Genomic DNA, 17,247 nt, shown 5'->3' on the forward strand with positions numbered 1-17,247 from the left:
CTGTAAATTATTATGTTTTACATACGTTACAACAGCTCGGCAAAAGTTATCTCCCATTGCATCTGTGAGTTACCTACATTTTCTCTTGTGTCAACTAGTGTGCCAATCTGAACAGCCTCTGCCTTTCTGTGACAGATTTTGGATGCATCACAGAGGCCACAACTTTGTATTTTATTCACAGGGTATGACCACATTATGAAATACTACATCAGCGTGTAAATAAGAGAAAAAGTACTTGTTCATTAAAATATTAAAATAAAGATAAAGAGTGTTTTTCAGTTAGCAATATATTTCTTTCCTTGAATATGTTTGACCAATCTGTTATCTAGCCCACATATCTCCAGGAAACAAATTGTATGGTGCATACTACTTCTTTCACAAGAATATTTTGCTGTTTTTTTTTGTTAATTTTCGTTTCAGTTTCCTGTTCTTTGTTTTTTCTGGGGTTGGTTTGGTTTTATTTTCCCCAAGATGGGGAATTCAACCGGCCTTAAACAAATGGGGCTTATTCTGGCAGAGGCTGGATTGATTTGTTGTCCCCTTCACCCTTCCTGATAGTGTATAGGTGCGCATTATATCTTTTGTGTTCTGTGATGTAAGTTTGGGTCACAAGGGTTGTCTGTTCTTGTTGCTAGCAAATCCAGGTCACAAATCCAGTCACCTTGTTACAGACAATAATTTGAAATCAACTTCAGAGTTTCTAGTGGGCAGAATAAAGTCAAACACATGGGTCAGGTTGAGGGGGAGGAGTGGATGCCACATGCAGATACATTAATGTAGGTCACTGTGCCATCCATAGCCAGCATAATATGGGGAAATCAAATCCCTTAAAATTAGCATGATGATTATAAATTAAGCCTTCAAATTTCAACTCATTCAGTTGTATATCATGGTCGCTAAATCTGACCATCTTGATGAAGTCCAGCATGCATTAATACACTTTGCACTCTTTAGATTCCATTATACAGTTTCATACTTTTCATTGGTTTGATTTTTAAGTAATAATAATTTCCCAGATTTTTCTCACTGGATAACCTGTTATTTAAAAACATTCCTTACATATCTTAAGTATAGTTCAATTTATCTTTAATTCCCTTTATTTTGGTGTATAATTGATGGGTATCATTGGTCTTACTTTAGATTTGCACCTCGAGAAAGGCCAATAGCTCTACTCGGAAATTTCACTTCCTGAAATTTATTGGATACTGTACATAGCTTGTGCCGGACACACAGTATGTAGCTCTGGTTTGCCTATCTATTAGATAAGGTCAAGTTAGCACACTCAAGGGAATTCTCTCCACGGCATCCTTCATGCCAACATTGTACAATAAACACTAACAGATGCAGCTTGTGTTTTGCTCTTATCATAATGCCCATACATACATTCATGAATATGTAACAGAATTCAAAAATAAATCGGAAAAACACGAGCCAAAAACTATATTTTTTAATACTTTTTATATATTTTATAATGTACTTATTGTTCAGAAGCTGAAATTTGCTCCTCTAGCAAAATTATTAGATTTGATCATAGGTTATATATTATATGGCTGGATATTGGAATGTTTTTGGTTCTAGCTTGGCTGAACAATTGCCACATAAGATCATTCAGTTTGTTTGTCAAATTTGCAGACATTGCTAAAGTGATGTCTGTTTGCATCACTTGTTTTCAAATTCAGTCTTGCAAAGTTCAATTCTCTTATAGCATCTGCAATTCCTGTGCCAAATTTTTCTCAAAGTCTCTTCAATGTCGGTCTTAATCTGTGTTGGTGATTGTGTCAAATATTGTTTGCAATGCACAGCATTGGAACATTTTAGGGCCTTTGTTTTAAAGATAAGCATACAGCAGTACTTGCTAATTAGGGCCTTTTTTCACAGATAAGCCTACAACAGTACTTTCTAATTAGGGCCTTTGTTTCACAGATAATCCTACAACAGTACTTGCTAATTAGGGCCTTTGTTTCACAGATAATCCTACAACAGTACTTGCTAATTAGGGCCTTTGTCTCATAGATAAGCCTACAACAGTATTTGCTAATTAGGGCCATTGTCTCACAGTTAAGCCTACAACAGCACTTGCTAATTAGGGCCATTGTATCACAGTTAAGCCTACAACAGTACTTGCTAATTAGGGCCATTGTTTCACAGATAAGCCTACAACAGTACTTGCTAATTAGGGCCTTTGTTTCACAGATAAGCCTACAATAGCACTTGCTAATTAGGGCCTTTGTCTCATAGATAAGCCTACAACAGTACTTGCTAATTAGGGCCATTGTATCACAGTTAAGCCTACAACAGTACTTGCTATTTAGGGCCTTTGTTTCATAGATAAGCCTACAACAGTACTTGCTAATTGGGGCCATTGTATCACAGTTAAGCCTACAACAGTATTTGCTATTTAGGGCCTTTGTTTCATAGATAAGCCTACAACAGTACTTGCTAATTAGGGCCATTGTATCACAGTTAAGCCTATAACAGTACTGGCTAATTATAATTAATTTGCAGCTAAATAGCAGCAGGGAAGTTGTACAGACCAGGTGGCTCAGATAAATTTAAGCCTCCCACACAAACTTTCTCCGTAGAAGCCTCAGATTTCAAAAATAAGCCTTCCTGCGCAAATTAATCAGCGAAAATTCGACCCAGGATGCAATTTCAGACATAAAAAAAAAACAACAAAATTTAGGGGGGGGGGGGTCGGAAAAATTTATTTGTGATTGCAAGATTGGGCTGCGGATACTAATTTTATTTCACAATAAAACAATATCATTGAAAATAAGATGAGTCGAAAAGCTAGCAGAGTTGGAGAGCCTCATTCTGCCAGATTAGCGCGAGAACAACTAGCGGCAGTAAAGAAACTTATTCCGACAAAACGATTATTTAAGAAAAAAGTTCGTGAGTACGATGATACTCAGCATCATATTGGTGAAGTATCGTCAAAGTGGTTGAGTCCAGTCACCGGAGTTATCGAACAAGTTGCATATGGTAGTAAAAAGGAAGATAAAGAGCTTAGAGATCTCGGGCTTATTCCTATGACGAGAGATATCGAGCAACACACTCGGGAGGTTCCTGGTCGGCTTGTGCAAATTCATCGCGAACAAACACAAGCACGTCAAGATCAAGCACAAGCACAAGCACAAGCACAAGCGCGAGCGCAAACACAAAAGTTACAAGATGAATTACAGCAAGCACAAGCACAAGCACAAGCACAAATACAGATACAACCAAAACAAGAAGAAGAACAAGATCAACCCCAAGAAAGAAGAGCAAGGTATTCAGGTGCCGATAAATTTACCTATAAGGCTGCCACAATGATAAGATCAATGAACTCGGATGAAGTTGTAAAATTTGCTTCAGAAAATTATGAGAAAGAAATACGAAAAAAATTTATGAAACCCGGTGAGGCCGAAAATATAACATTTGCACAATGGATAAAGTGGATATATTATGTGCACAGGGGTGTCACAAAGGTTAGATCTAATGATCCAGATTTTGTTAAATTTTTCGATGATATACGTTATTATGAACACACAAGTTACACTGATCGGTCGCGAGCATTATTATCTTCATCTGTTAAATTTGAACCAGAGGAATTTGAACCAAAGGAATTTGAACCAGAGGAATTTCCAAAAATTGGACAAAGAACATTTATGCCATCACAATTTTTTACTGACGATGCTCTTGAACAATTTAGTGACGAAGATAAATTAATTCAAATAGCTAGATTCGGTTTTATAGAACCAGAAAAATATTTGAATCCACAACATCAGCGTTTAAGACTGACAAGAAGCCAGTGGATTCCTACTGTGTATTTTGCTTCTGTGGGTAAACCTACGAATATAAAAGATCCTGATTACATAAATTTTGTAACAAAAATAAATCAATTAGATCGGAAAGAAAAAATATTACATGAGAAACAAAAAACAGGAAGCGGATATTCGGTTTGCCCTGACAGTGTTGTCAATGATGTGTCTCGCCTCGAAGTATTAATCGGAGGAAAACGAGCTGGAAATAACTCTCGCGAAATAATCAACGAAGCTTCGGATATTTGTCAGCGATTATTTCGTGGTGGTGTGATTGATTCTCACGTTTATAAAGAACTTGTTGATGAGCTCATCGATTAAAACAACACAATTGAAATAATATGATTATTCACAAACATCAACGCAGATCTAATCAGGTCCGCGTAGTTAACTCTCGATTGCCAGTATATAAATATGTCCACGGCAATGGACTTGGCGATATCATTGGAAGTCTTGTCACTCGAGTAGCACCTAAAATTGGTCCCGCGATCAAACAATTAGGATTAAAAGCAATAGGAAAGATCGGCGAGACCGCTGTTTCTGGTATTGGCAATTTAGCTAGTAAAGGCTTCAATGCTGTCAAAAGTAAAATATTAAATTTAATACGTAAAAAACGGCCAGTCAAATTACCTATTACCAGCGAAATGCCGCCCGAAGTTAGTAAGGTCATAAATGATGCGGCAAATAAAAAAATAAATGATCTAGCACAGGAAGCTGTTATAACAAATCTGGCGCAGGAAGTTGCTAATACAAATCTAGCGCAGGATGTTGCCAAGAAAAATCTTGTAAATACAAGTTTCATTTCAGGCAGCGGTCTTCGTTTTAGACGATATTATTAATAATAAATGTTTGCACAAGTGTCAAATGAAGTATTTGACATGGATGAACCAGTAGGTAGGGATACATCAGTGCGAGATTTTCAGTATTTCTCGTATGATGTAGTTGAGCCGGATTCAAGAAATCGGAAGGAAATACAAGTCCACGATACAACAAGATATTTTCTTCCATCTGAGGCGTATATCGAATTTGTTGGGAGAATTGTAAAGGCTGATGATACCAACTACGATGCAAATTTTGGTGTTGGGTTTGTCAATAATGGTATCATGGCATTATTCAAGAACGCCACTTACATGATTGATGGAAAAGAGATTGAATCAATTACGAACAACGTTGATATAGCAACGACGATAATAGGTCTAGCGAGATACTCGGATGATTTTACCAGGTCAGCCGGTCCTAGTATGATGTTTGCCAAGGATAATTCCAATGAACCTGAACATTTACCATATGATATCGGTAGACAGGTAACCGTTGCTGGCGCTCCCGCTGATCTTCGTGCAGTGATGATCTCCCCCAATGCCAATTACAATCTTGGATTTGCCATAAGAAAAAATATGTTGAAGGGAGTTGAACGAAGATTCTCCTGTGCAATTCCATTATCTCACATTTTTGGATTTTGCAGACATTTTAGAAAAGTTATTTACGGAGCGAAGCATACGATAATTTTCGTTCGAGATGCCAATGATGATAGAGCCAATTGGCGAGATCCTGGTGATGCTGGTAAAGTTGTCCTTGAAAAAATTACCTTGTGGATGCCAGCAATAGTTCCATCGATGATCATAGAAGAAAAATTATTATCATTTATGAATCAAGGAGGAAAATCCATCATGTCTTGGCTGACAACTATGACCGACTCTATCGAAAATGTTAATATTAACGGAATATTTACTTGGCGAATTGCGTCACAACAGGGCTCTTCCGCACCTAGACACATCTTTGTTGCTCTACAAAACATGAATAGAAATGATCAAAATCACAGTCACATGATATTCGATCGATTAGAGGCGACAAATGTATCATTGAGAATAAATGGCCAACAGGAGCCATCCGAGGAAATAGCCATCGATTTTGAGAACAATTCGACGGCACGCGCGTATCATCGATTATTAAGTTTTATGGGTCGCGATCAAAATATTGATACCGGATTGCAAATATCACAACTAGATTTTAATACTTTTTATCCCATCTATTACTTTTCCTTGGAACATCTCGATTTGGTAAAGCAGTCGGTTGTTGATATTCATTTCAAGGCCAGAATTAACACAGGAGGAGGAAATGCAAGAGCTATCGCAGTAATTCTCAGTGATAGAACAATGATCCTGGAAGGCATCAGCGGTAGAATGAGAGTCATCGACGCACCCGTAGAGAACATGTAACAAATTCCAAATTTAGATTAAGTGATTATTAATATGCCATACGATCACGTCAGCGTAACTCTGACCCCCGGTCAGGTGAAAAAACTTCATGCAGCAACAACAGCGCGACGAGGTTTAAGTTTAACCTTAAAAAGTAATCAGCTTCACGGTGGACCTAACAAATTATCGTTAACTAAAAATCAACATGGACATTTTAACAGAGCCAGATCAGCAAATATTGGTATTCGCCTGAATCTCTCAATAGGAGCAATCAGAGACATGGTCAAAGTAGGTGGTATTTTCCCTCTATTGGCCGCTATTCCAGGATTGATAGCTGGAGCTCTCCCCGCGATTGGAAAGGCAGTAGGATTAGGTGCACTTGGTGGGATGGGTACTGTGTTAGGAAAAAAAATTGTCGGAGGAAGATATCGCAAAAAAAAGGGAGGTTTTCTTCCTCCGCTCCTAGCCATGGGATTGTTAGGAAAGGTATTACAGAGAGGGATACAAAAGCAAGGATCCGGCCTTTACCTAAGACGACCCCCGTACGGATCCGGGTTAAGTCGAGCCTACCAGCCTCAAATTTAGATTTAATAAATGAAGCAAAAAAAAAGAAAATAAAATTTTTCAGAGGTGTATTTATGCGAGATCAACTACCAGACAAACCGAACCCTACCGAGACAGGAATAATAAATCTCGATGAAAATTCCGGCCCTGGCACTCACTGGGTTGCTTACGCGATTAATCCTCGCGAAGTTGTCTATTTTGACTCATACGGATTAGCACCGCCAAACGAATTTATCAAATACGTGTCAAAACTAAAACTTCCGGTTTGGTATTCAACGCTCCCAACACAAACATTAGCAGATCCACCGATATGTGGTCCAGAGACAATTAACATCCTTGATGCAATTTCAAAATCGTCTGATCCTTATCGCAAAATTTTATTTGAATATACCTTAGATAAATATCATGGTTGACATTTACGGTAGATCTCTCTTTAGGAAAGAAAAAAGGGAGGTAGTCGACATCGATACATCAAAGTTTGCAACCAAGAGTGATATTAATAATCTTCTATCACTATCAGAGGTGGATCCTGGCGAAGTTGCTGTTTTTCAGAATACCGAAGGGCGATTACAAACTAGCAATATCAAAATAACTGATATAATCAAGCGAGAAGAACATAATGATCATATCAGTCAATTTACCCGCCAATCGGAGTTGGTATTAAAATCTATCACTGATATTAACGATCTGTTAACGGTATTAGATCTCCTGAAGACTAATATCGCCGATGTAGAAAAATCCGATAAAGATTTATCAGCGAAGTTACTCCTGAAGGCTAATATCGCCGATGTAGAAAAATCCGATAAAGATTTATCAGCGAAGTTACTCCTGAAGGCTAATATCGCCGATGTGGAGAAATCCGATAAAGATTTATCAGCGAAGTTACTCCTGAAGGCTAATATCGCCGATGTAGAAAAATCCGATAAAGATTTATCAGCGAAGTTACTCCTGAAGGCTAATATCGCCGATGTGGAGAAATCGAACAAAGATCTGTTAGCGAAGTTACTTCTGAAGGCTGATATCACCGATGTGGAAAAATCCAGCAAAGATCTGTTAGCGGCATTAACTCTCCTGAAGACTAATATCGCCAATATAGAAAAATCCGACAAAAATATGTTAGCTGATATCGCCGATGTAGAAAATTTCGATAAAGATTTATCAGCAAAGTTACTTTTGAAGGCTAATATCGCCGATATGGAGAAATCGAACAAAGATTTATCAGCAAAGTTACTCCTAAAGGCTAATATCGCCGATGTTGAGAAATCGAACAAGGATCTGTTAGCGGCATTAGCTCTCCTAAAGGCTAATATCGCCGATGTAGAAAAATCCGATAAAGATTTATCAGCAAAGTTACTCCTAAAGGCTAATATCGCCGATGTTGAGAAATCGAACAAGGATCTGCTGGCGGCATTAGCTCTCCTGAAGACTAATATCGCCGATGTGGAGAAATCGAATAAAGATTTATCAGCAAAGTTACTTTTGAAGGCTGATATCGCCGATGTGGAGAAATCGAACAAAGATTTATCAACAAAGTTACTCCTAAAGGCTAATATCGCCGATGTAGAAAAATCCGATAAAGATCTGTTAGCGGCATTAGATCTCCTAAAGGCTGATATCGCCGATGTTGAGAGATCGAACAAAGATTTATCAGCAAAGTTACTTCTGAGGGCTAATATCGCCGATGTTGAGAAATCGAACAAGGATCTGTTAGCTGCATTAGCTCTCCTGAAGACTAATATCGCCGATGTGGAGAAATCGAATAAAGATTTATCAGCAAAGTTACTCCTGAAGGCTAATATCGCCGATGTGGAGAAATCGAACAAAGATCTGTTAGCGGCATTAGCTCTCCTGAAGACTGATATCGCCGATGTTGAGAGATCGAACAAAGATTTATCAGCAAATTTACTTCTGAAGACTGATATCGCCGATGCAGGAAAATCCAACAAAGATCTGTTAGCAGCATTAGCTCTCCTAAAGGCTAATATCGCCGATGCAGAAAAATCCGATAAAGATTTATCAGCAAAGTTACTCTTAAAGGCTGATATCGCCGATGTGGAGAAATCGAACAAAGATCTGTTAGCGGCATTAGCTCTCCTGAAGACTAATATCGCCGATGTGGAGAAATCGAACAAAGATTTATCAGCAAATTTACTCCTGAAGGCTAATATCGCCGATGTGGAGAAATCAAACAAAGATTTATCAGCAAAGTTACTCCTAAAAGCTAATATCGCCGATGTAGAAAAATCCGATAAAGATCTGTTAGCGGCATTAGATCTCCTAAAGGCTGATATCGCCGATGTAGAAAAATCTGATAAAGATATATCAGCAAAATTACTTCTGAAGGCTGATATCGCCGATGTAGAAAAATCTGATAAAGATATATCAGCAAAATTACTTCTGAAGGCTGATATCGCCGATGTAGAAAAATTCGATAAAGATATATCAGCAAAGTTACTCCTAAAGGCTGATAAAATATCACACGAAGAACTTCAGAGTAGAGTAACTAAGAGATTTAGTAAGTTAGTTGGCGATCTTAAAAACCTAGATGATATATCAAAAAATATCAGTAAAAAACTTGACGAGGATGTAAAAAAAGTTATCGATGATTCCTCAATAACACATGACGAACTCAATAAAAAAATAACAAAAATCAATGAAGATATCGAGCAAATCAACAAAGATATTAATTCAGTTCGAACATTTATGCATCAGAAAATTGATGAGAAAACTAAGACAAATACCGCAGCGAGTAAGATATTAAACGATGACATCAATGAAAAAATAAAATCCATCAACGAGGAAATTACCAAAATCAATGAAAATATTTCCGCAGTACGCCAAATCACAAATGAAAAAGTTGATAAAACATCACATGATGACCTCCTAAAAAGAACGAAGAAAATCGGTGATGATGTTACTGGTATTCTCGCAGATATTACCAAGATAAATACAGCAATGGGAGAAAAAGTCGATAAATCAAGTTTTGATTTATTTGTTTTAAGGATAACAGCGGAGTTTAACGATCTTTCTGCAAAAATTAGCGATATTAACACAAAATTATCGTTGGTAGATATTGAAAGATTTGCTCATATTTATACACCATCGGAATTGAAAACAATGGAAAAAGACACGGGTTATAACATACCGATTATGATTGCAACGCATCTATTTGTGTGGACTCCTCTTAATAATACTTATGTGTTTTCTGCTCCGTTTAGTGGTTTATATCGAATGCATTTTATATCCGATGTAAAATTTAAGATAACAGCTAAATCTCGTAAAATTTATGAATTTTATCCGGGATTTTTTTATATTCTCGTGTCGAAACATTTCGAGGAACAGCTCACATTAGAACCACCAGATAGAACCGTGACAAACAAAATAATCTGTCATGTAATCATCGAATATTTACCTTAAAAAAATCCGCAATTGTTATCGTAAGATACTAATAAATGACCGCATCTGATTATCGCTACAATCAGGCGCGATCATGGCAGGATTCGTTAAAAAAACTTCTCGACGATTATCAAATAAAAATAAAGAAATACCAGCGCAGATTAGTTATTATTGATGTTGCCGTGTACGCAGTTTCCGCGATAGTTGCTGGTGCGGGAATAATTTTATCCGCGGTAACGATGATAGCGCCAATCGTAGCAACAATAATAATATCGTCAACAACAGCAATCGCGGGCGTTCTAAATATCATCGCGAAAAAAATATCTTCGTGCACAAGTGAAAAATTATCTTCATACAAAAACAAACTTACTAAGGTTAGCGACGCGTACTCGAAGTTATCATCGTTACTTTCCGAAAGTCTCAACGATGGTATTATATCTGATCTAGAATTTTCTTCAATGATTAGTATTTACTCGGAGATTGAACAAATGAATATTAATAATGTCCGAGCTAGCCCAGATCGTGACAAACACGACACCGCCAACAACAACATTAATATCGCTAAGTTCAACGAAACCAGAATTTAACATTAATTTCTCAACACCAATTAACGTTAACGAAATTGCATTAACACAGTTGCGCGTCTACAACAGCTGGCCTAATGTTAGATCGACGTCATTCGGTAATTTGATGTCAAATAATTCACTTGTTTTTGCAAATAAGAATAAACCCGATGGAACTCCCGATTGGATCGTCGTTGGTATACCAACGGGCAGTTATGAAATTGATCAGCTGAATAATGAGTTTACCACTAGAATATCAAATATAACCGGCGATGCCACTCCAGGAATAAAAATATTAGCTCACGAACCAACATTATCATCAATCATCGAAGTAAAATCACCGTATATTGTTGATATTTACCAATCGTCGATTAGAACCGTATTAGGTTGGCCCGAGGTCGCACCTCTAGCAGAACCAAAAAAATCGGATGTTATTATTCCAGGTTGGTATGAGGAAGCCCTTCCAGAAATACCGGAACCAAAAAAATCGGATTTTACCACCAACGAAGGATGGTATGGAGATATCAAACACAAACCTCTGATCGATAGCGCCATCAACCTCATGAATAACCACAAATTTAATCTAGTAATGTTTGCTTTCACTTTTATTAACGAAAGAATTCTCTCATGGCTACCTCTTCCTAAAATCCCCCCAGATGTGAAAATCTTCGACGCTACCCACATTAACAGGATAATAGCCCCCATAGACGGTATCTTGGTAAGAAGAACACTAGACGAGTTTATTCTGGAGCACGAATTACAATTAAATTTATTGCGAGGATCATTTCATGAATGCATTTTAAATAAATCTGGTTCATGTAGCGAAATTATAAAGCACGTGAAAATTTTAAATCAACTTGCGAATGATATTGAATATTATCATGATATGTTTATTCGGGCGATAATCGACGATATATCAGTTGCCGACTATGTTCTTCCTATTAGCAAATTCGAGTTGATCAAAAACTCAGGAGAAAAACAAAAATTCATGAGAGTATTTGAATTAACCGAGGAAACACTACCAAAATTTAAATTTCCTAATTCTGATTTTGATGCGATGAGAAAATCCGTCACTGATACCATTGATGATTTATTTCCGAAATTACATGCCGCATGGACCAAAAAAGTACATTCGGCATTAATTCTCAAACACAATAATAATCCTACCTTGCAGGGAAGGCATATCTCGCCAGGTATCGTTAATATAACGGATGTTATCGCGATTTATCTTCACGCGGATGTTGTCGAAGGTAGTTATAATGTTGATTCGTCAGTATCAAATCAGGCGAATCAGGGATTTGTCTTATATACTTTCTCGCCTAGCGCATCTCCTGGTTATTTGATAATCAAGGAACCAACGAATCCGTTTTACTTGCGATGTCATAATCGATTATTGTCAAGAATAAATTTCAAACTAACGGATCAAAAAGGAAATTTACTTGATATACGAGGAGAAACTGTGAGTATCAATCTTTTGGTGAAATCGTAAATCTGTCTCCGTGGGAAAAATGGGCCAAAAAAATAAATAAAAACCAGGGGAATTTTCAAAATTAATCTTTTTTTTTTGTTTTGCAGAAATTATTCAGGAATTTGATGATTCCCTAATTTTACTTTCATCGACAAGTCTTTTCAACTGCCTGACACGCGAACTTGTAATTTTTCGTGATTCATACGCGTCTGATAAAATCAATCTAGCATTCTCCACCAACATCGATAATTTAACAAAATCCTCGATGCGATCATCGCTGATTGTTGCAAGTGATTGATATATCGCAATTTGGATCTTTTTTATTAATTTATATTCTGATGGTAGCGTATATTTGTATTCAAGTTTCCCTTGAACAATAGTTTCAAATTCAGATCGAATTTTATTTGTATCTAGATCCGATGGAAGATCCATCTTTTTCTTCAGATCATCAATCGCTCCAATGATGTCGTTTATTGTTTCTTCGTCCATTATATTAATTTTGTAATATTCAATTATTCTTCGTCGGATATTATTCGAGTGTAGAAAAACTCGATCCACTCGCCAAATCGATAAGAAAATGCTGCGCTAGTTATTTTTTCTGCCGCACGATGCACCGATGCTGGATTAATACTGAAATATTTTGCGGCGGCGGTCATCGAAGTGAATACAATTTCTTCATTTGTCTCTTTATTTACTGATATGACCGACTTAGCCGATCGTGAACCACCGGTATTACCAAATTTTGAATTTTCACTCGGAGTCACTGCTCGAAGATTGGAAAGTTTATTGTTAAGTTTATTTCCGTCAATGTGGTCGATAACAAGACCATCCCTGATAGGTCCTTTGTGACATTCGAACACAAATCTGTGACAGAAATAACTTGTTTTGTATGCGGTAAACATGAGATAACCCGAATTACAAATATTACCAATATTTTTCTTTGTTCTGATATGTCTAACGGTACCATCCGATGATGCCTCGTAACCCTCAATGGTAGGATGAGATCTATACTCGCTCATGATTTTCATTGTGGGAATCGCTGATTTCATTTCCATATACAATATTCTCTTTGTTTAAATCATAATTTGCTTTGAAACGATTAATATAATCTTCTTCACATTTTATCACTGACGAGGATCTTTTTCCATAATATCTTCGTAACTCACGATATTTTTTCCCTCCACAGGAGAAACACAATCGTGTCTTTCCTCGAATGCCAACTTGACAAACTAAACATCGCTGTGGTCCCTTGTTACCTCGTCGAATTTCGTATATGTGAGCGCCACAATATTCACCTCTGCAGGATTTATCACATGATTTTGTTGATCCGACTGTTATCCATTTGCATTGCATTATATAATTTAAACATTTGTCTAAAATATAATAATGGATTTATTTGATCTTGATGAGGCAGAATATATCATTCCAGAAGTTGATCGTGCAAAGAAGGAATTTTTTGATGATGGAGCGATTCATGTTTGGTCAACTTGGAAAACTAACTTCGTTGATGCTACGATGAATTTGGAGCGAGCGAAAAAGATAATCGAGCATATAAAATCTGAACACAAGGAGGAGCGATTTATCTTTGGAATAAAATTTATTGCACAAATGCCCGATGATACTTGGATTATTCGCGATAAACGAGATCCAGTACGTGGCGGTAAGAAAAATGTTGTTCTTGATAAAAATTCGAAGCCGGGATTGTTATTGGGGATTGACGGTCCTTATTATGCTAGAGCTTATCCATCTAGCTCTGTTGTTTATGGAATTTATCGGCTGAATAATAATCCTGATGCGAAAAATCTACCTGCGATGAAAGAATCTCCGATGATAAATTGTGTAGCTGAGCGAGTTATCGAGCACATGAAAAACGCTCGTCGAGGATCTGGCTTGACTCAATTGAGATTGGATAAAATTAACACGTGGGCAAAGACAGTTGTTGATGGCGCATCGATTGACGATGTTGCTGCGTTGAGTAAGAAACTTAAATTTCCTATCACGGTAAAAACATTATCGGGAGAAATACTATATTCATCGCCGTATAATTCTCGAGGAACACCAATCGAAATTGTTGATCATAATTCACATGCATGGACTCAGTCAGTAATGATATTTCCGAGGGATCGTTCTGTTAAATTTTATCCTGTGGAATCTGGAAAAGACAATTCCGATGCAATGTTTAGGTTTATCAAAATATTAGCCGCGTCTGATCCAATATCGATTTGGTTATTTTCTAGTGAAGAAAAATACGATCAATTTATCTTACCGCGAGGAGATATTTACCGTGATGAAATATTACACGAATCGATGAAAAATATCGCGGAGAAGTATTCATCAAATCCTGATCAGTTACTGACAAACTGCTTTACTGTTCCGTCTGTTGCTGCTCACGCTGCTAGAGAGAGAAATTCGTGGAAACCCACAAGGAATGAATTTCTCAATGATATTCAACTTAGTTGTATCGAATACGGCCATGGAGGATTATGGAATACCAAATATTATTTCGAGGATATGATTTCCGTTGACATGAGCGCGTGCTATCCTGGAAGTTTCCTTGGATATGGCGATTGTGCAGATTACTTTGCTAAATTTGGTCATCCCACCAGCGAGATGACGAGAGTTGCAATTAACGGACCATTACCTGATTTTGTCATGACAGGATTCGCTCACGTAACTTCGTTCGAACTTGCTGAAAATTTACATAAAATTTGTTATATTTGGTTTGGTCGACATTTATCTCAGCGAAGATGGGTCCCTACGGTATTGTTGAGATATATGCTGGATTCGTCGATGTTAATATCGTTGACGGTGAGCGAGGCGATTATATCGTATAGAAAGCAGACCGAGGTGTGGTTGCCGACAGATTGTGAAAATGCGAAAGATATCGGAAGAAAAATAATTGGTAAATTTACTCAAGGAGGATCCGTTGATCATAAACATCGGCACGCTAGGTTATTTATTAATGATGCCGAGATGGATTTTATTATTGCCGATACAGTATCGCGTGGAATATTCTGCAACAGAGAAAATATTATTATTGATGGAACGAAGTTAGGTACCGTGATTAGTTACCTTGATGGAGAATCAGCGCAGTATACTCATTTGAGATCATCAATGCTCGCCTATGTAAGTATCAATCTGCTATCAATGATAAATAAATTTTCTGATATCGCGGTAAGAGTTTCAACGGATTCATTTTATATCGATAAGAAATATCAGTGTAGGCTAGAAAATTTAATCACCGATGGCTCTTGGGGAACTTGGAGAATAAAAAACGAGGATATTCTAGATTATTGTGAGGATGCGGATGTAGAAGATTGCGATAAATTTCATAAGAATAAATGCGATGAAGTATCAACAGCTGCATCCGCATTCGATCCGATTTCGCGTAACAAATTTGTCTACATGAACGGTCCTGGTGGTAGTGGTAAAACAACAAGAGCGATAAATTTATTTTCAAACTCTGATATGGTTGTGTTGACTCCAACTCACAGATTAGCGCGAGAAATAAGACAACGCGGCGTTAATTCTGGCACGTATCACAGTTATTTCAAATACAGCGGTGGATTGTGGGATTCGGCTCGCATGGGAAACAAATATATCAACAAGATTATAATATTTGATGAAATTTGCACGGTAAATTTAGTTGTGTTAAAATTGTTCCTGGGTTGGCTGGAGGAAAAAAACACCGCTGTGATAATGTGTGGAGATCACGGTCAACCTGATCCTATTGATGGTGAATCTCCTCATGAATGGCTTAGAAACTTCGTTGATTATTATGAAGAAATTGACGCTGATTATAGATCCAATGATAATTTACTGACCGAGTTTAAAAAAATAATTCGATTACAACCGAATAAGTTTCAATGTGATGTAATGAGAAAAATAATCGACGAGACTCCGATGGATATTTTTCTAAATTTGTGGCGTCCAGATCATCTGATTGTTGCTAGCAGAAAAATTGTTCGCGATGTTATTCAGGAAATGTTATTCAAACTTCATTGTGAGAAATTTCCAACATTACAGGTACCGTTGTGTTATAGGCCCGCTGATACCAGGAAACAAAATATCAGTGTTACTTTACCCTGCGGAGAAGAAAAGATATTAGTTTTGAATGATATTATTTTCGTTGATATTAATCTTGTCAATGATGCGATAAACGCAGAAAGATCACCATGGAAACTTGGATACGCAACAACGATACATTCATCGCAGGGATTGACAGTAGATGGCCAAGTTTGGATCGTCGATGATAGAATTTCCTGGTCAAATTTAGTTTATCTAGCAGTGTCTCGAGTAAGAAAATTATCTCAGTTGGGTAGAATTAGATTTCACATTAACGACGATGGCGGTAATTGAGTATCCTTCGGTATTATTTGTAATTCCTCTTTGGTAAATCCTCGTTGTGGCGCTAATGAATCTAAGAAATAAATTGCTGGTCTTCCTGATGATCTTGTTACGGCTGATATTTTATGTGTCGTAACGCTCCAAGTTGGATCGGTTGCTCTTTTTCTTCCTCCCTCGGCTTCCCCCTCCTTATATAAATATCTGACCGTGACGCTACCTAACACAGGTGGAATAGTAGAATTTCGCTTTAGTGGTATATTTGTTTTTGTAATTGCAGTTGCGGGTTTCATTGATATTGTTCGTGTTACCTCGTTATTTAGTGCATTAATCACGTGAGGCAATCTTGTTACCCAATCATGAGATCGTTTATCCTGGATAAATTCTCTCGCGTACTGATATCCGAATAATCTTTCTGCTAGTGTTTTGTTGAATCTTTCAACGATAGCTTGATTACGATGAACACCAACTATACCACGTCGGATTTTAACATTATTCTTCTTCATCAATGAATTAACCGCACCGAGGAATTCTCGTCCTGGATCAATCTGAAGAAGTTTCGGCCATGTTAACGGAGATCGCGAGTAAATTTTCTCAAATGCTTTTGAAACTTCTGTTGCTGTTTTATTTGATAATGGTTCTGCTTCCTTGTATCTGCTAGCGATATCAACAACAGTTAGGACATATTTGTATGTAACTCCGTCAACGGTATCATGAGGAAGAAACATTAAATCAGCCTGATGGACTTCATTAGGGACGCTGACAGAGAAACTCGCATATGATATTTTCTTAGGCGGAGGAAGATATATTTGCCAGACCGCTTGTCTCGATAACCATGATGCAGCGGTGGATTGTTTTACTTTCGCTGCCTTGGCAAGTTTAGCAATTGCTGATTTTCCTCGCCAGAATCCTCGCGG

The sequence above is a fragment of the Sinohyriopsis cumingii genome, chromosome 9, assembly GCF_028554795.1.
Source record: "Sinohyriopsis cumingii isolate HCF-2022 chromosome 9, ASM2855479v2, whole genome shotgun sequence".
NCBI lineage: Eukaryota > Metazoa > Mollusca > Bivalvia > Unionida > Unionidae > Sinohyriopsis > Sinohyriopsis cumingii.